This window comes from Capra hircus, chromosome 3 (assembly GCF_001704415.2).
Source record: "Capra hircus breed San Clemente chromosome 3, ASM170441v1, whole genome shotgun sequence".
Classification (NCBI taxonomy): Eukaryota; Metazoa; Chordata; class Mammalia; order Artiodactyla; family Bovidae; genus Capra; species Capra hircus.
This window is the reverse complement of record NC_030810.1, coordinates 84,360,694-84,382,622: the sequence shown is the minus strand read 5'-3', so window position 1 is coordinate 84,382,622 and position 21,929 is coordinate 84,360,694. Positions and strand designations below refer to the sequence as shown.

The 21,929-nt window shown below is 39.6% G+C and overlaps 1 protein-coding gene and 1 pseudogene across 2 annotated transcripts in view; both read right to left on the bottom strand.

The window, feature by feature from the left end:
* Positions 1-21,929, bottom strand: part of NTNG1 (netrin G1) — a 369,085-nt gene that overhangs the window by 314,528 nt on the left and 32,628 nt on the right. The window lies entirely within an intron of this gene.
* LOC102189925 lies at positions 6,446-7,385 on the bottom strand (annotated as a pseudogene).

Sequence of the window (21,929 nt, the reverse complement as noted above, 5' to 3'; positions counted from 1 at the left end):
CGTGTTACAGAGTGATGCTATTGGTAGACTATTAAACATTTTAGATTTTCTTTTCTTGGCTACAGATGTTGGCTTGCATACATGGACTTTGTATAACTGGGGCTGTCTCATGATTCACAAATGAAAAGACATGAGGAAAAGGAAGAAAAAGAAGAAAGCATACAAGTATTGACTTATGTGCCTGAGTTAACTGGGAAGAGTTTTAGGAGAGATTGGGGAAACTGACGTGTATTTATTTTTCCGTAAGGAGACTCTGATTTAAGACAACAGTCTCCCCTTGTGTGGTTTTGTTTTCCAGTTTAGTTAACCATGGTCTGAAAATAATAATGAAAAATTCCAGAAATAAACAACTTATAAATTTTAAACTGCATGCTATTCTGAGCAGTCTGATGAAATCTCTTCCTCTTCCACTCCTTCCCATCTGGGATCCATAACCACTGACATCTGCTCCTGACAGCCAGCCATGGACATCATAATGGCTGGATGATCAAGGGTTACTTGAAGCAGATAGTCCTCTTTCTGACACATTGTCAGTGGCAGTCTAATGCTATGTCACAATGCCTACATCATTCACCCCACTTCATCTCATGACGGAGGCATTTTACCATCTCACATCATCACACAAATGGTGAGTACAGTTCAATAAGATATTTTGAGAGCAAAATAGAGCACATTTACACACCTTTTATGATAGTATATTGTTATAATTTTTCTATTATTATTGTTCTTTGTTATTATACCTAATTTATAAATTAAACTTTATCACAGGTATGTATGTATCAGAAAAAACAATATATGTGAGGGTTTGGTACTACCTCTGGTTTCAGGCATCCACTGGGCATCTTGGAAAGTATCCTCCTTAGGTATGTGTGGTTTACTATAATTAATTAAGGAATGCTGAAAATAGGGGGAAAGATTTCAAGTGAGAGAATTCCTTGCACTGGTGACTACTTCACATAATCATTGAAGAATGCTTGGTTACTGCCTTGGAGAAGTTCAGTGTACAGTAGTGTACCAAACCATCAGCTGTGGGTAGAGGTACAGAGTAAGGGGACTAACCATCTCTGAGGTATGACTTCCAGGCTGAGTTTTGAAGAATGACAGGAGTTAGTTAACACGACAGGAGTTCTGGGTAGAGGAAGAAGTGTGTGCAAAAGCACAAATAACGTAATGCATGATCCATTGACCACTTCAAGCAGTTTGGTACAGCTGGAAGTGATGTGTAAGGAAATAAATGTGTGCTTAGGGCTTCCCTTGCGCCTCAGTTGGTAAAGAATCTGCCTGCAATGTGGGCGTGATCCAGGTCTGCTGCAGCCAGAGCCCCTGACCCCATGTTAGGCCACTGTTGACCCATGCCTCCACAGGAGACAAACACTCAAAGGCAGGTCTGGCTCAGGTTCTCTGGGGTCTCTGGGTCCTGGTGCACACAAGGTTTTGTCTGAGCCCTCTGAGCATCTCTGGCAGGTATGGAGTTTGATTCTAAATGCAATTTCACCCCTCCTATTGTCTCCTTGGGGCTTCTCCTTTTCCCTTGGATGTGGGATATCTTTGTGGTGGGTTCCAACATTCTCCTGTCGATGGCTGTTCAGTAGTGAGTTGCAATTTTGGGATTCTCGTAGGAGGAGATGAGCACAATCAGACACCCCAAAATATGACTGGATATCAATGCCTATTCTGTCACAGGAAGCCCCTCAAATGTAATGGAATTAATACTCTTAAAAATGTCATTGATTTATATACTACTAACCAAAATGAGATTACCAAGATTATTAAATTTAAATAAATGCTGCCTTAGATGGAATAACTTACTCTTGATCCTCACATTTGTAATCAATAGGGAACTCTTTGGCTACATCTGATTTTTCACATTTTTCAGCTAAGTCAGGAATCCTAATGCAAAAATCTAGCCTGTTATGTGGATTCGTGAACTGTCCAGAGGGTTCTGGGTCCATTAACCCTTGGATAGATTACCATGAGACACAAATATAATGTTTTTGTCTCCAACTGAGACAGTCTTGCTCCAATATTATTCATGTGATTTTAAGAAAAACAGTTGCTGTTTTCTTTAGACTCACACCTGGAAATTAACAAAGAGAAAAGCATTTCTCATGATATTTACTCAAAATTCTAAATCAAAATTAATTACACATGCACTTTTAAAACTCTAGATCCTGGAGCTGGCAAGGAGAGTAGAATTTATTCCTTCAAAACCCCTGAGTGAATGCGCATAATAGGAGATGTTACTTATGCAAAGTGTGAAGGGACTGAAAGATATGGGACTGAAGTGTGTAGACTTGTCAGTTAAATAAGAGGCGTATTATATGCTGTCCATGACTGAGACATCTAAGCATCTCAGCACCTTCTCTTACCACGCTGTAGTCAGCCAACATGATGCCAAGACTTTCATACCTAATGTGATAAATACAGTCCCACCAAATGCAACACATTCATTCACATCTATTGCTACATTCTAACCAGCATGAGACTGCTGATCAAAAAATTCACGCAGTATTTTTATAATTAACTGTCAAATAAAATGTTGGCAGCAATGCTGAGTGGCATATAGTGATTTAAAAACTAATGCCTATGTCACTCCATATTACATACAGAGGTAAATAATTGGACCAATCATAAATCAGTCTTCTGTATAATCATTTAGCATAAAACTCCAACAAATATTTTCAAGGAAATTTCTCTCCCTAGCCAAAGCTGCAACTGAACATTTTTACACCTAACGTGAAATATTAATGGCTCCCCTCCCCCTTCTCCTTTCTATTCACTCCTTCCTACTCCAACCCCAGCTATCCTTTCCCTGTAAAGGATAAAACAAAGTCATCCTGTCCTTGCTTCTGAATCATACATGTCCTTGCCAACACCTGAGGCAGTGAAAAAAAGATGAAGAAATGACAGTATCTGGTCTCAGTGTTTCTCACTACATTGTTGTGGAGATATTCAGTATTTCAGATGCTATGTTAACTCTTCATTGCCCTTCTGCAGCTCTAACAGGAACTATGCTCTGAACCCTCACCATTGTGTTTGATCTCTTCGGAACTAAAACCACAAGAGCTTATAGAGAGAACATCCCCTGTCCCCTTGAAAACCAGTGACTGAAGGTGAGCTATTCTGTTCTTTACATCAATCATTCATTCGTTCATCCAGAATGACTGCTATGCTAGAACTTAATTTTCAGGAATCCTGTGAGTCAGTTGTTAAATTCTTTGCAGCTTGAAATAAGTTCTGAGGTGAGAGTATGGAAATTCAAAAAAGCTACAGTCAGTCCCCAACCCCACCCCAAACTGGTGGTTAAATATTTATCAAAATGCCACTACATTTATTCATAAAATACTAATTATTTACCATGTGCCATGTACTTTGTGGGTGGTAAGACAGAGCTATGAATAACAAAAATACTTAATACTAGTTGGAAAGATAAGCAATAAATAAATATATACATATATATGTGTGTGTGTATATATATATATATTTTTTTTTTTTAAACTACAGAGAGTGATCAACTAAATGAAGAAAAGAAAAGTGTTATGACTAAGAATAAAGTACAGAATGAGGTTTCCTGTAGAGGCAGCAGGGTCTAGTGGTTGAAAGGGCTGTATCTGCAGTAAGACAATCTTGAAGTATAATTCTGAACTCTAGTACATGGTATGTATTATACAGCACAAGGTAGTACGACTTTGGGAGCATCATATAATTACCTATAAAATAAGAATGATAATAGAACCTCTTTCACTGGAGATTTTTAAAAATAATCCAGATACAATGATTAGCTCTAAGGTCTGAAAAATGTTTTAAGCTAACTCAAAAGAATATTAGCTATAATCATTATTATCATTATTGTTAAAGTGGTAGCATTTAATATGAAACATAGAATATGTCAAATGTGAGCCTAATGAACCAAAGAAAGAGATTTCCAGGCAGAAGAAAGTATAAGTGCAAAGTCTTTAAGATGCAAACATGATTGGGTTGATCCAAGAGCTATCAAAGGCCTGAGTGACTAGAGACAAGTACATGAAGAAAAAGGTGGCATGCCTTTTCATCGAGACAGCTGGAAAGACAGATTTTGCAAGGCCTCTTCAGCTTTTGGGAGTCATCTACATTGTATTGTACATGCAATTGTACGGATGTGTGGTAGTCACTCAGTCGTGTCCCACTCTTTGCAACTCCATGGACTACAGCTCATCAGGCTCCTCTGTCCATGGAATTCTCCAGGCAAGAATGCTGGAGTGGGCTGCTATTCCCTTCTCCAGGGGATCTTCCCAACCCAGGGATTGAATTCTGGTCTCCTGCATTATAGTCAGATTCTTTACCATCTGAGCCACCAGGGAAGCCCATACAAGCAATTGGAAGCCTCCAAAGAGATTTAAACAGAGTGATATGAGCAAATTTATAGTTTTAATACCTCTTTTCTTGCAGCGTGGTGGTAAAAAGGTTAGAAGAGGCGAAAGTGGGTACAGAAAGATCGGATAAGAGTTTAATGCAATAATTCAGATGAGAAATTATTTGCATGAGTGGGTGGCAAAGAAAGTAAGGGAACAGATGTGAGATATATTTTGGAGGCAGAATCAATAGAATTTGGTCACGAACTGGATAAGGGTGTGGCAGCCTGCATTTTTCAAGGATGAACACAAAAACATTTTATAGCACAAATTCTTCTACACTGTGACCCTGAAAGTCCTCCATCAATAAGTAGAATCTAACTTTGCTCCTGTTAAACCAGGGCCTGATTGTGACTGCTGCAACCAAACGAAGCACAGTGCAAACGATCCTACTTAGCCTTCCAAGGCTAAGTTATAGAGACAGTGCAGCTTCCAACTTCTACTGGGTTAAACAGTGTCCCACGAAACGTCAGAAAGTGGCCTTGTTTAGAAGTAGGGGCTCTGTAGCTGCAATTAGTCAAATTAAGGACATGGTAGATCGGAGTGGACCCTAATTTCAGTATAACTCACGTCCTTATAAAAAGAGCAGAGGACATACAGATACAGAGGAAAGTAGGCCACGTGAAAACAGAGGCAGAAATTAGAGGGACGCAGCCGCAAGACAGGGAATGTGAAAGACTGCTGCCAACCTCCAGAAGCCTTCCTAGAGCCTTCAGAAGCAGTATGGCCGTGCCAACACCTTTATTTCAGACTTCCAGGCTCCAGAGCTGTGAGATAATGAATTTCTGTTTTCAGCCACCCAGTTTGGGCATATTGTTACAGCAGCAACAGGAAACAAATACACACTTTGTATGCTATGACACTTGAAGCGTCTGAGTTTCAATGCAGTAAATTCAGCTACTCTGAGTCCATCACACAGTGAGAAAGCCCAGGCCACACAGAGAGGCCACATGAAGGTACTTCACCAAACATCTAAGCTGAGGTTGGACTACTGACAGTCAGCATCAACTGCCAGACACACAAATGAAGACGTCTTGAGATAATTCTGGCTCCAGCTATCAAATTGACCCCCCTAGCTGCTGAGTTCTACCAACTCAGATCCTAGAAGTTTTAGAACAGAAACAAGCCATCTTTATCGTACTTTGTCTAAATCCCTGATCCACAGAATCTGTACATATAATAAACAGATAATTTGTGCTACTAAATCATGAGGTGGTTGCTTATGCAAAAATAGCAAGTAAAATAGAAACATAGTACCAGAATGGAGTTCAGACATATCAAAAGCCTAAAACATGTGGCACTGGCTTTGGAATTGGACCATGGGAAAAAGCTCGAAGGATCTTAAAAAGACAGGTGATGAAGGTAAGTGAAACCCAGTAAATCCAGTGAAGACAGTCAGTGAAAGCTAGAAAGGCCTTTAAGGAGACTTCAGTGAAAGCCTGGATGAAAAGGAAGAAACTGTTATTGGAAGCTAGGAAAAAAGAGAGAAAAAACTGGCCTTTGCTATACAGTGGCAGAAAGCTTGGCAACCCTATGGCTGCATTTACATAGAAAATAAAAAATATGCTTAATAAACTGGCAGATTTGGCTAAGGACATTTCTTAATCAGAATACTAAAAGTGCTAATCTGTTTCTTTTAGCCATGTGTAAGAGAGGTAGATATAAAGAAAAAGGAACCATTTAGCTTTTAAGTAAACTTGAACAGAAATATAAAAGGTCTTTCTGGGCTTTTTTAAAAAATTGTTCATTCAGTATTTCTCCACAGAAGATCTCAAAGTGAGATAGGGCTTCAATGCAAAGATCAAATCCTAGCTTGTTAGGAAAATGTCTCCAATATTAGAATGAAGAAAAGACAGCGACTGTAAAATCTTTCATTAAAACTTCAGAAAGATTTAAGATGGTACCTCATAAACCTTTCAAATACAAACAAGGCCTTCTGGATTTAAGGGCATGCCTTTTTATTTATTTATTTTTTAATTTGAAATACAACTTTATTCTGATTCTAAACGAAAAGGAATGGGAATGACAGTAACAAACAAGATTCCACCTCTCAATATTGTCATGTGACTATAGCAGTCTTATATTTGAAACTCAAGGAGGAAACAACTGCGTTCCAAAACACCTAAATATGCAGGTCCAAAAAATGAAGGTATTTTTTTTTTAACTGCCACATTCACTCCAAAGCCCATCCATCTCCTTCAGCATCCAAAGATTAAGCACATGTTCTGCTTAGCTACATAATAAAGTGGCAAACACGCTGCACCACTGACGTCACAGGACAGTTGCCTATAAAACTAGACTTCTGACGCTGGGCCCCAGCTTCACTTTCTCACAGGTCATCATCTTCATCCAGGAGAGCAGTTGTCTGAGCAGCCTCTAAATCGTGCTCGTACTGTGCTGCCAAGGCTGGGTCCATGACCACCTCTGGCGGGGCAAGAGCAGGCATGGCGACAAACTCCAAGTTAGGGTCTCCAATCAGTTTACTAGCAAGCCAGAGGAAGGGCTTTTCAAAGTTGCAGTTACTTTTGGCAGAAATGTCATACTACTGAAGATTCTTCTTTCGGTGGAAGACAATTGACTTTGCCTTAACTTTTCTGTCCTTAATATCCACTTTGTTGCCACACAACACAACTGGGATGTTCTCACACACTCGTACCAGATCTCTATGCCAGTTAGGCACATTCTTGTAAGTAACTCTTGATGTTACGTCAAACATTATAATGGCACACTGAGCTTGTATATAATCACCATCTCTCAGTCCACCAAATTTCTCCTGACCAGCTGTATCCCACACATTGAACTTAATAGGTCCTCTGTTGGTATGGAACACAAGAGGATGGACCTCAACACCCAAGGTAGCTACATACTTCTTCTCAAATTCACCAGTCAGATGATGCTTCACGAATGTTGTTTTTCCAGTACCACCATCACCAATCAAAACAAGTTTGAACTGAACTTGGGGTTCTCCTTGGGCAGCCATCGCGATGTTACGCAGCTCGCGTCCCGGCGCCCTCATGGCCTCCGCGGCTGGGAAGAGAGGAGAACTCTCTGCCCAGAGGACTCGCTAAACCGCCTCCTCATGGCTGCTGCCTGGACCCCCCAACACCCACCCCCGCCCCAGCCCCACGGCCTCCGCCCCGGCCCCAGGGCATGCCTTTTTAAACAATGGGCACCCAGACTCTTAAGGGTTTTGTCCTACAGATACTGAAGAGATTTCAGGGGGGGTCTTTTGTCTAATGTGGTTTGATATACAGGAAGCCCAAAAGCATTAAAGATAACTGCATCACCTTGGACCTAAAGGGCTGGAGATACACAATAAAATGAAGGGGGTAGGGTCTTTGGACCCATGACCTACTTTGGGCCAGAAGCAGTAAGAGAAAATTTGCATGCTAAGACACCTCAGTCGTGTCCGATTTTTTGCGACCCTATGGACTGTAGCCCACTAGGCTCCTCTGTCCATGGGATTCTCCAACCGGAGTGGGTTGCCGTGTCCTCCTCAGCGGATCTTTCTGACCCAGCAATCGAATCCGTATCCCCTGTCTCCTGCATTGGCAGCTGGGTTCTTTACGACTAGCACCGCCTAGTCAGCTGCAAATGTAGGTTATTTCTTATGGAAAAGACAGAATAACAACACACGGAGTGAAGCCAAACACTAGGAAAGGTAGATTTTACAGCTAGAGAAAACAACCGCTTAGACAGATATGAGCTCCTATCAAGAAAACAACAAGATGTGCCCAACTGAATTTCAGAACCATCATTGAATGGTGACAGCTTGTGTGCCTCTCATTCTCTGCACCCCCACCTTTTTAAATGGGAATGCTTGTAGTGGTTATCCTATGCTTGACCCCCATTGCATGTTGGTCATACGGGAGAAAGAGAGAAAGTTAATTGGAATCTTTTACCCATAGCTCTTCAGAGATTGAGGAGAAACATGCTAGAAGAACCACACCCACAGATCCTCGGCACCTGGATCTGATCTGGATGACACCATCACAGACTTCAAGCAATAAGATGAGACTTTGGGAATTTTGAGGGAGGTATCTGGTGTTTTTTTGCATGTGGAAAGGATGTGAATAGTTGTGGACAGAAGGTGAACAGGGGTTGACAGCCTTTACCAAAGTTGGGTACTACAATATCTTTCCCATACAGATACTTCTTCACTTTGTGCCACTGAGTTTTCAGGTAGTTTGTTATACAGCAATAGTAATCCGATCATAAGGATGAGAGTAAAACGGGATCAAGGAAGACTACTAGATTTTGGCTTAGTCAAATGGGGAAAGGTAATACCACTTGCTGAGATGATCAGTAAGTTTCAGGGGGGTGGGGGTGGGGAGAGGTGAGGAAGATGGGAAATTACACAGCTGTCTTTTGGCCATGCCATGTTATTTTTGCAAAGTGTATGAGACATTCACATGTAATCTCTTCAGTTCATTCAGGATTCCAAAACCACCATAAGACTTCTATAATGGAAATAGCTCAGCAGCGACTTTTTTTTATATATAAAGCATGGGCATTATGAGCCCATTATGACATTTAAGAAAACAAAAGACTAATGTCCTCCAAATGGTATAATCACCCAAAACTGATACAACTAAACATAGCTACCTCAAATTTTTAATATTAATATTTGTTACTTTGAAAGGTCACCATGTGGTCCTAATTAAATAAGTAAAAAGGAACTTTATTATTTGAAAAAAGTGAATGCTCGAAGCAAAAAAATTTCTTTAAACAACCACTCTTGCAATAAAAACAGAATTTGAACTGGTTGCTGACTTTTTTGGTCATTGGCCAAAAATCAAATCTTGGATTGAATTCCAGAGTCAGTATGATGCAAATGAGAACTATTTAAAAAATGGTGTTCCTTTAGGGGATGCCAAAAACCCTTAAACATTGCAGTAGGCCAGAGTTGGCCATAAAGAGGTAATTGCTTTGCATCACAGCATTAATCACAGGAACCAGACAAGAATAAACAGCAGTTGTGTGGGGGAGTGTCCCACGAACAAGGATAATAAATGTTTGTGATGTCCTCCTTCCATGAGTGAACTTAAAGCCTTTGGGAGATACAAAAAAGTAGAGCAAAAGAATCGATTCAATCTTCTGTTTCCTGTGTTGATGAAACAACGTGCAATTTGCATAAAATCTCTACTGGAGACAAACCATCCCAGCCTGCCAGACACCATGTTTCTAGTTACAATGTCACCTTAATAACAAAGGTATTCTATCCATTTTGGATGCTGTGATTGATCCATGACCACTAGATTCAATGCAGCCTTCAATAGAATACCATCATTTATTCAGGGGCAACCGAACTGCAACAAATCAGCAGGCAGAAGAATCATCTTCGACTCTTCTGCTCCCTTTTCTCTTGAGAAGGATAAAGAGGGCTGCTACCCGCATGATGTCCTGTTTTTCCTTTGTCAATGCACCAGTGGTTCAAATTGAACACATGACTGCAGATCGGAGCCTCCTGTACATCTTCATTCCTCAGAATCCCAGAGAATTTCTAGAGGACATAAATAAAGCCCTGCAACACCAGTGACAGGGACTGGCAAGTGCCGGGAAGTTCACTATGACCTTGGGGAACTGAGACTACAGACCAAGAAAAGAAGGATTTTCAAAAATTTTTCTTGTACTTACCAGAACTCGAGACCAACACAGACATCTACTCACTTAGTAGAACATCAATGAGTACGTTTTTTATAATGATGGGGCTATAGCGTGCCTGAAAGTATAGTCTTAATTGGTCACTGCTTCTGAAGAGAAAATAAAAAGCAAAATTTCATCACATGGATTTGACCACCAAAACAGGAGGGATTTATTACCAGCAGTATCTTCTAATTTGTGGCATGTTTCTGTTGCTAGGAAATTTCTCTAAAATGAGATTTAGGGAGATGTACTTGTGCCTATACTTTTTTTCCACCCCCACCTCCTTCCCATTCCTAACATAAGATATGGATCATAAATAAATGTCTCATTTTGCATTTCAATAAAATATATTTATGTATTCAGATCTTTCATCAAATGTTAAAGCTTCAAATATTTTAAACAGAAAAGGGAAAACGGATATTGGTTTGGAGATTTTAGGAGTGTTTAGGGTGTGAGTTTTTTTTTTTAAGCAAAACTACAAATGATGCAGGACAAAATCTAGGACAGCGATCAAGCATAATTCCTCTAATAATTTTTATTAATATAAAAATTGGGAGAACATGCAGAATTCTCCAGTATTTTTTCACCTTAAGGAGACAACCAGAATGAGATGCAAATCAGTGCTCTTATTTAATGAATAATGCAAATGAATGTTCTGCATATAGCAAGTCAGTCTGCAGGATTCTCTCTGCCTCACCTCACATTTCTTGTGGATTTAAGCATCCTGTGTCACAAGAAATTATAGAAAGGGATTGCAAAGTAATGACAGAGATTTGGAGCCCCAAGTCAGCGTAGACAAGGACATTAAGAGGCATGGTATGGCAAGGGAGGGAACTGACATCTCATTAAAATGAAAATGTTGCTATTTTCCTTCACCTAGTTAATGAAGTGGTATGACACCGTCATCTGTGATTATTTGTGCGGCCATTCCTTAAATGAATCCTCAACAAGCCCTTTTTGGAAGGGCTCTGGAAAACTTTAAAAAGTCATCTTTCTTCCAACCGCCAGTGAAGAAAAAAGAAGAAAAAACTACCTCGGTGTATTTTATTTTCCCTTTCACACAAGTTAAAGTGAAAGTGAAGTCGCTCAGTTGTGTCCGACTCTTTGTGACCCCATGGACTGTAGCCTGCCAGCCTCCTCCGTCCATGGGATTTTCCAGGCAAGAGTATTGGAGTGGGTGGCCATTTCCTTCTCCAGGGGATATTCCCAACCCAGGGATTGAACCTGGGTCTCCTGCATTGCAAGCAGATGCTTTACTGTCTGAGCCACCAGGGAAGCTCTTCACACAAGTTAACCAGTACTTAATTTCAGAAGTATAACAGAATCCACTTAAACTGTGTACCTTATACAACTTCCTAGCAACTTAATTAATTCCCCAAATTACAACTGAAAACAAACCCTCATTTACTCAACACATAATTGATGTTAACCATGGGGGGGGCTCACAGTTACTTTTCAGTCATGGGTTATTTCACTGAAACGAGTTTTTGATTTAGAATTCGCTGCCATGTCTCTACTTTTCTAAGAAACCAGTTCTGAATACAGAATTATTTTTCTGTATGACATAACTATACTTGCCTCATGTTTTTTGTTGGATCCCTTTCTCTGCCAGTCCCAGATTTTAATCGATCTTATAGAGTGCTCAACTAATCTGATCCAAGTATGATTAGCTGAGCAGCCACCTGCTGGAGGAGCATCTGCAGTGGACCATTTGTTTCTAGCCATCTTTAGGGGGACTTCAAAATACAAAAATGAACCAAAACCAAGCAACAATGCTAAAACCTTTTTGATGAAAATTATTTGAAATATGTTGTAAATTTCATGCCATAAAAAATACACAGCATTGACCATACAATATCCCAATATCCTAATAAGGACAATGACCAAATATATCCATTGTCATACCAGGCAATGATCGGCTCACTTACACATGAGTTTGAACAAGCTCCCAGAGATGGCGAAGGACAGGGAAGTTTGGCATGCTGCAGTCCATGGGGTCACAAAGAGTTGGACACAAATGAGCAACTGAACAACATGCATTTTAGTTCTGTGGTGTTTTCCTCTAAGTTTGAGTTTTGGAGAAAATACCCAGATAACAAATTTGCTAAGAACTGTTACGTTAAATACACATAAGATTCTGATGTTAAAATGTTAAATGTTAAAAAATAAAGAAAATAACTTCAGAAAAGGAATTTTATACTCTGAAAACCCAGAGTACATTTTCATTTAATTCTTAGGATTGGTTTTTAATCCTACAACACTGTTTTGCACACTATGAAATGATTAGTGAGTCATAAAACAAGTTTTGTAAGTCTAGATCAGAATTTTTAAAACTGAAACATAAAGGGAAATATAAAATTGCTTTGCATATAGTATATATTTTAGTTTAATGCATATTTATATGTGTTTACTGTTTCTTGATATAAAATGCATTACCGCTAATTTTAGATTTCAAAAAAACTGAAAGCTTATGCTCCAAGGCTCTTCATCAAATCATGTAACATTCACATTGACATTGGGAAGGAGCACAGAGAAACCAGACCAGCTTAATTATTATGCCTACTAAGTTAAAGGGTTGACTAAGTCTTCATTACCAGTATAAAACACAAGCTTCGTGAAATTCACAACCATATAGAAATGCAAATACATTTTCATTTCTTAATGGGCTCTTCAAAGAGAAGTATACATTTTAATATAATTCCTATATTATTACCAAGGGTATATATCAATCCATATTCTTGTCTTTAAGCAGGAAAATGTAAAGCACTCTCTGGAGTGTAGGTGGAAAGAATTACAAAGAACCTTAAGTTAACTGGGCAAATATAAGGCTCCTGTGTGGATACTGGAATCGCAAAGTGGAGCTTTTGCATTCTTGCCTGTGGGACAGTCAGTGCCTGAGGTGCTACTTCCTAAAGCCAAACTTGATTTACTTCCTCACAGTGCTTCTAATCAGAAACCCTTGAAAAGAAAACCGAGATAAACAAATAGAAAAGTAAGGCCTGAGAGAAATGAAGATAATTTAGGAAACAGAAAAGAACACCAGTTCATCTACTGAGAATATCAAGGATGCTTTTATTCATAAAACAAGAACAGAATATTTTCAGTTAAAAAAAAATCAAAAAGCAATCAAAACAATTTGCTATTGCCAATATTTTTTTAAAAATTCATTAAAAATAAACATCTAGAAAAATATCACAGAACAAAAAGCTAAAATAATAAAGTACATGTTTTAAAAAAAGTGAAAGGTGAAAGTGAAGTCACTCAGTCATGTTCGACTCTTTGCAACCACATGGACTGTAGCCTGCCAGGCTCTTCTGTCCATGGGATTTTCCAGGCAAGAGTACTGGAGTGGATTGCCATTTCCTTCTCCAGGGCATCTTCCTGACCCAGGGATTGAATCTGGTCTCCCACATTGCAGGCAGACGCTTTACATCTGGGCCAACAGGGAAGCTCTAAAAAAGATAAAAGATACATATAAAAGCAATTGATGTGGTTTAATTCCTGGAAGAATGAGTGAAAACAGGAAGGAGGAGTCACTAAAGAGATAATTGAGGAATCTTCCCCACAAGAAGGGAATGAGTCTTTTGAATTGGAAGAATCCATCAAGTGCTCAGAACAACAGGTGAATAAAAGAACCATCTAGATAGATCATAAATTTTCAGAACACCAAGAATAGAACGAAAGTTCTGAAATCTCTCCAGAGTGTGGGTGTATTGTTGGTCCTACTTATTCACTGTCCCTCTTTATCCAGCCCATCACTCAAGGACCTTTGCTGGGACTCTTCCGTGTGGGGAGCATGGGGCTGGAGGAGGAAGAGCCATCAAGGGAATGTTTCCTGATCAATTGGTGTCAGGTATGGACAAATGACTGTCTTGGAAAGTGAATGGAAATAACATAAGCAATGAAGTGTCAACATTTGGTCCTACCACAGCTCCTCTCTCTTGAGAGGTGAGCATTACCAGATAGGAGCTACTCCTTTAGTTTACTTAAGAAGACTTAAGAGGCCAAGTTCGTAGGAAAAAGTAGGACATGACTGAGAGACTGAAGAGCAGCAGCAGCATAAGAAATAAGGCAAGTAAAAACTCATAAGAAAGAAACAGGCTACTTATGAATTAAAGTAAAACACAGTATGATTTTCATAATTGAGCGTTAAAGAAAGAATTTATCTGCTATGACACAGATCATTCTCCTTCAAGTGACACACAGATCATGACCTATGGAGAAGAAAATAAAATTACAGCTCTCTACTTGACCTGGCATTGAAAATATTTGCATACTCATAATAATGTAAAATTTGCTTACCAGCTTTCAACTTAAACAGTCAACCTAAAAATAAAGCACAGAAGCTTGTTTATATTTGCAAGGCAGAATGAAAATGTCTGCATTGCCAACTAGGTCTCCAGTCCCACTCAGCTTCAGAGGGTACAAAATTGTAGTTCTGAAAGTTGACTAACCAATAATATATTATTTTTTAAAGTACACCATGAGTGATTGAGTGTGCATGCTCAATCATATCCAACTCTTTGCAACCCCATGGACTTTAGCCCACCAGGCTCCTCTATCCATGGAATTTTCCAGGCAAGAATACTGGAGTGGTTTGCCATTTCCTGTTCCAGGGGATCTTCACGATACAGGGATCGAACCTGTGTCTCCTGAACTGGCAGTGTATTCTTTATCAACTGAGCCACCAGGAAAATCCAACTATGTATGAATATAAATAATTACCTAAATGTCAAAATATGGAAAGAAGGGAGGGAAAATGGCAAATTATATAACTGAGCTACAATACCAACTTTAAATCAGAACCAGTTGATATTGCCTAAAATTGATAAGCCAAATAAATAAAACTATGATTATATCTAGAGCTTTGGAGAAAGCTACTGGAAGTAAAGCACAGATTGTTTTAAAGTTGCCTCTTGGATGAAAAAAGAGAGAAGCAGAGCAGATTAGCTTTTCATCCTGTCGGTGCAGTTTGTTAACACGTGCATTAACAGTTTTTTAAAAATGAAACAAGACAGGGATGAGGATAATAAAGTTCTGAATACTAGGGTAAAAAGTCATTGGAAGTTTAGGGGCATAGAAGAGACATAATAAAAGCAAGGCTTAGAACCATTAAAATGGCAACCATCATGAACAGAGATGAGACTGAGGAAGAAAACGTAGGATACTGCCTTAGACAAGAGGTTCTCAACTGAGGCAATTTTGCCCCAGGAACATTTGACAATGTCAGGAGATATTTTTGTTTGTCACAGACTGGAGGTGTGTGCTACTGGCATTTAGGAAACAGAGGCCAGGGATGTTGCCCAACATCCTATAATGTATAAAACAGCTACCTACAATAAGGAACTATCCAGCCCAAAACATCACATGTGCTAAGGTTGAGAAACTCTGCTTTAGACTGTGTGCATTTGTTCAAATTAGAGGTAAAAAGGCACCAAACAAAGCAAATGGCAATAAGGACTGGATGAAAGAACAGTTAGGAGGAAATGGCAGCATTTTGGGTAACCTGGATATGGTAGATCAAAATCAGAAACTTTTGTAAATAGAGATTGTGAAAACGTATACTCTGTTTATCCATTTTAGTGAATTCCCTAATGCAATGCAGCACTGTATTTAACCCGCAAATTTTCAATATACCCCAATTCAGATAAGATCCTTAAACCTTACAATAAGATCACATATAGTTCATTCATGTCAGTTAATGCACCTAATGGTGACGTTAAGATTTGTACTTTGATAAACAAATCAGTATGGATCTTCTGCAATTTACAATGAGGTTATGTCCTCAAGTACCTTTGCCCAGGAAATCCCATGGACAGAAGAGCCTGGCAGACTACAGTCCATGGGGGTCACAAAAAGGTCAGACATGGCTTAGTGACTAAACAACAACAACAAACTATGCCCTGATAAACCCACTGTAACCTGAAAATTAAGATCAAAATGCATGTAACACACCTAACTTACATCAGAGGTTAGCCTGCTGCTGCTGCTTCTGCTAAGTCGCTTCAGTCGTGTCCGACTCTGTGCGACCCCATAGACGGCAGCCCACCAGGCTCCCCCATTTCTGGGATTCCCCTGGCAAGAACACTGGAGTGGGTTGCCATTTCCTTCTCCAATGCATGAACGTGAAAAGTCAAAGTGAAGTCGCTCAGTCATGTCCGACTCTTTGCAACCCCATGGACTGCAACCCACCAGGCTCCTCCGTCCATGGGATTTTCCAGGCAAGAGTACTGGAGTGGGGTGCCATTGCCTTCTCCAGAGCTTAGCCTGCTGCTGCTGCTGCTGCTAAGCCGCTTCAGTCGTGTCCGACTCTGTGCGACCCCATAGACAGCAGCCCACCAGGCTCCCCGGTCCCTGGGATTCTCCAGGCAAGAACACTGGAGTGGGTTGAGCTTAGCCTAGCCTACCATAAATATGCTCAGAGAACTTACATTCAGCTCGTTGTTGCTGTTTAGTTGCTAAATTGTGTTCGCCTCTTTCATGACCTCATGGACTGTAGGCCACGAGGCTCCTCTGTCCATGGAATTTCCCAGGCAAGGATACTGGAGAGGGTTGCCATCTTCCTTCTCCAGGGGATCTTCCCAACCCAGGGATCGAATCTGTATCCCCTGCTTGGCAGGTGGATTCTTTACTGCTTAGCCACCTGGGAAGACCTACATTTAGCCTACAGTTGGAGAAAATCATCTAACACAAGCCTATTTTATAATAAAATGTTGAATGTTTCATGTAACTTATTGAATACTGTACTGAAAGAGACAAACAGAATGGTTGTATGGATATGGGATGGTTACAGTTGTTCACCTGTGTTCATGTGGCTGACTGTAAGCTGTGGCTCCTGCCCCTGCCCAGCATCACAGGAGAGTTTCCTACCTCACATCACCAGCTAGGAAAGGAGAAAACTTCAAAATTTTAATTATGGCTTCTACTGAGTATATATTGCTTTTTTTTTAATTGGCAGATAATTTACAATATTGTGATGACCTCTGCATATATCAACAAGAATCAGCCATAGGCATATAGGTGTCCCCTCCCTCCTGAACCCCCTTCCCACTCCCCTCCCCACCCCATCTCTCCAGGTTGTCACAGAGCACCAGCTTTGGGTTCCCTGCATCATACATCAAACTCCCACTGGCTATCCATTTTACATATGGTAATATATATGTTTCAATACTATTCTCGCTAATCAAATCCCACCCTCTCCTCCTCCCACTGTGTCCAAAAGCCTTTTTTTTATGTCTGTGTTGCCTTTGCTGCCCTGCACATAGGCTCTTCAGTACGATCTTTCTAGATCCCATATATATGCATTTATATATGATATTTGTCTTTCTCTTTCTGACTTACTTCAGTCTGTATAACAGGCTCTAGGTTCACCCACTTCATTAGAACTGACACAAATGTGTTCCTCGTTATAGCTAAGTAATATTCCATTCTTTATATGTATCACAACATGCTTATCCATTCATACGCCAATGGACATTTAGGTTGCTACCAGAGTATGTGTTGCATTTGTATCACTGTAAATTGGAAAAATCTTTAAGTCGTTAAATCATATCCACGCTAAGCATAGGCAATCTTTGAATTCCTTAGTTGAGGATCCATACAACTGTGTTATTTATAAGGATTAATTCAGTGAAATTCTTTCTCCAAAACATCGGATACTTACAGTAAAAGCATGTTTTTCGAGTCGATGTAAATGCATAGTGATTTTTATCTTAATTGCAGAAAGAAATAAGGTATACATCATATTTTTTACAGCACCTCCTTTATCAAAAGAGTTGTTGATAGCAGCTACATAAGAACAAAAGGTCATCCATAGGGAATGGGCAACCACTTAAATTTTGAGAAATCAAGTTCTCCTACCATTGTGTTTCTCCATAAACCATTCATTCCTTTGCAATAAAACTTTATTTTACAATTAAGAGCTACACTTTTCCTACCCAACAGAAAGTTCCTTGAGGGTAGGATCCATGTCTTAGTCTGCTTCCTTCCCCTCTAAGTGCCTAGCCTTGAAAGTAGTGGGCTCTCAATAAGTAGCTATTGATTTGTCCTGGATTGTTGACTTTAATTTCAAACTGCCCCCAGCAAGAATCTGTACTTGTCAACACTGAAATTACTTATGATCCTGTGCAGAGACTAACCAACTGACACATTTATGAATCTTTTCAAAACTGGCCTTAGAACTACTGAATACATGTGGTTCTCACCATGCATACGGTAAATGAGTTTGGGATCTGCATGCCAAGTTGAAATATGGTACCCCTAAAGAATTTCTATGATTGATCCTATTCAAGTAAATTTACTCACTGTCCCCCAACACCCTACAATTATTAGAGACTAGCCTTTTGTTTCACATTATGTAATAGCTTTTCATAGAAGACATCTGTCTTGTTAACCTGCCTAACTTTCTTAGGAGAAAACAAAACAAAACAAAACAAAACAGAAAGCAAAGGGAAAAACAGTACCTCAGTTTCATTAATATACCAGAATGTTTTCTGTGCTTTGGAAGGACTATGAGCATTGATTGTCATTGAAATGAGACCTGAAGGACATATTATAGTCCTGGAAATCCCACTTAATGTTCTTATGACTCTAAGAAATCTAGTAATATCCTGATGGCTACCTAGGGTAACAATCAATTTCTCCTATTAAGTTGCCCAAGGCAGTAGTCTGCTGTGTGCTGGTGCCAGGATCACTCTGCAGGTTGCTGAATTCTAAAATGCCTCTTGCTTTCTGACACAGAATGCACACAGGATATAACACATCAGTAACTAAAGGTCCTTCAAATCCCAAGACAGACTTGCAAAGAAACCTCACATTCTGATTGCACTATGGCTGCACTTCATTCATCCTGATAAACTACTTTTCTTGAACTTGGAGCTCATAGGAAGCATCCTAGAAGAGCCAAGGTGCTACATAGTACAGCTTAGTTCTGAAAATCAGAAAGCGTTAGCTGAATTTGAAGCTAGTATTATTCTTAAGTATTCAAAGATATGCCAACACTCATGCATCCATCAACCATATATTAATCAAATAAATAAATATTTATATTCCAAAAATCATAGTAAGTCAGCATTTTAAAGTTTATTCATTCAACCAACTACTGTTTATTATCTGTTGAATATCAGGGGTGGTACTAGATTTTGAAAATACGGTTGAATTATCCTCGCCTTTGAAGAATTTATAGGTTAATCTTTACTTCTCAATTTTGAACTTGCATCAGAATAACCTGGGCACAGAGCACCTGATTTGAGCTCCCTGTGTTAGGTGCTCTGTAACAACCTAGAGGGGTGAGAAGTAGGAGGGAGATTCAAAAGGGAGGGGACATAGGTATACTGATGGCTGATTCATGTTGATGTATGGAAGGAAGCAACACAATATTGTTAAGCAATTACTCTCCAATTAAAAACTTTAAAAAATTACCTAGGCACTTAAAATAATCTGAACTTCATCTTCAAAAGTAAGGTCTCAAATATGAGCATCTCTTCAAAACACCCCAGGAAGTTCTAATGTAAAATAGAGATCCTTGCTCTATTAGGTGAACTGCACAAACAAACAGATCATGGTACAGTGTAGTAAGTGCTATCATAGGCATAGACAGGATGTTATTATGAGAGCACTTTGGAAGGTCATAAAAATCAGGCTTGCAGGGAGGGTGGGAGATGGTTAAGAAAAGCTTTATTAATAAAATAGACTTATAGCTTCTACAGAGAACTAAAAGCCTTCTGAAAAATGGTCACGAAGAAGGAGAGGAATGAGAAAGCAAATAATTAAGAAACTAAGGAAGAACTTCCCTTCAAATGGTAAAGAAACTGCTTGCAGTGCAGGAGACCTGGGTTCCATCTCTGGGTCAGGAAGATCCCCTGGAGAAAGAAATGCCAACCTACTCCAGTATTCCTGCCTGGAGAATTCCATGGACAGAAGAGCCTGGTGGGCTACAGTCCATGGAGTCACAAAGGATTGGACACGACAGTAACTAACACACACACAAGCAAAAATACATGCATATTATAGCACAATAAACTACTAGGCAAACATCCAGCCAAAAATGTTAGATTCCATAGTAAACTCAGCTCAAACAACAGTGTGTCCCTAGATGAATTTGCTCCATTTTTACCATCTATAATTTGGGAATAATGATAGGTACCTCATAGGGTTTAATGAAGAATAGAAATATATGTGGTATGAAATGGTCAATAAATGCCATTATTAAGTAATTATAGATGATTCAAACCCAGATATTATTCAAGTACTGTTTTGGTGACTGGACTAAAACTATAGTTTCTGTTTGTTCAGATAAAATCTCAATATAAAATAGAAGCAATTCTGACATGTCTTTCTGCTGCTGCTGCTGCTGCTAAGTCACTTCAGTCGTGTCCGACTCTGTGAGACCCCATAGACGGCAGCCCACCAGGCTCCCCCGTCCCTGGGATTCTCCAGGCAAGAACACTGGAGTGGGTTGCCATTTCCTTCTCCAATGCATGAAAGGGAAAAGTGAAAGTGAAGTGGCTCAGTCGTGTCCGACTCTTCGCAACCCCATGGACTGCAGCCCACTAGGCTCCTCTGCCCATGGGATTTTCCAGGCAGGAGTACTGGAGTGGGGTGCCGTTGCAGTGGGATACAATACATACTACTTTTTATGCCACATAATCCTGAACAGGACTCAATTTTCCTCTTCCAATTGTAGTATTCACTAGTATAATGCGCTGATTAGTCAAGATAAATTATAATTATAATGCATTAATTAGTCAAGTCTAATTCTGAAGGAATCAGAATAGAATTTAAATTATTTAAAGAAATGGAACTCTAAAACTCAAAGCTTTCTTCCAGGAATAACAGAATAAACATTCAACGTGGCACTGAAGACTTTTTTTTCATGAAATCTTTTGAGGTTGAAGGTTTGCTTATCTCTATTAGAATGGTGGACAAGAATAAAAGGTTACAATTTTTTTCTCAGTGTTTTTCACTGCTCTAAGTAAGAACTTCTTAAACACCTCACACTGCTTTCAATAGATGGGTACAGTCCTCCTGAACTGTAAAACCCTCATTTCCAAGGTGTCAGGTATGCCAGGGCATTATTGAAGGGTGCTGAGTTTAGCACATAAAATTTCAGGCAAAGCTAAGTGTTGTGGGTCTTATTTTGTGGTCAAAGAAGCTTTGGCCCATAGGTTTACTCCTCCCTGCTCCAAGTAGAAAAAATGTGCCAGCTTACTCAACTTATTTATTACTGAAAAAGAGAAACACCAATCCCTTTCAAAGAATCACAAGTCTTTCTGTATCCTGCTGCTAAGTAGCTTCAGTCATGTCCGACTCTGTGCAACCCCATAGACGGCAGCACACCAAACTCCCCCATCCCTGGGATTTTCCAGGCAAGAACACTGGAGTGGGTTGCCATTTCCTTCTCCAATGCATGAAAGTGAAAAGTGAAAGTGAAGTTGCTCAGTCGTGTCCGACTCTTAGCGACCCCATGCACTGTAGCCCACCAGGCTCCTCCATCCATGGGATTTTCCAGGCAAGAGTACTGGAGTGGGATGCCATTGTCTTTTCTGTATCCTAGACGAGACTATATCCAATCCTATAAATAAAAACAAGAGCATAAAGGGGAAAAGGAATAAAGCATAAAGTGAAAAAGATTTCTAGAATAGAGAATCATGAAGATGTTTTAAGCTACACTGGAAAAAAAATGCATCCTGGCTGGGTATATCTCAATAAGTCTTTGAAGAACTGCTACTTGATTTCTTTGAAAAATACCGTATAATGGCTTGGAAGTAAAATATAATTACTGTTGCTACTACAGAGTCATTATGATGTTCTTGAGGACCAGTTAATTTATTATGGAACTTTCCTGTACCAATCTCACAGCAATCCAGAAACAGAAAAGTCCTCTGTTCAGAA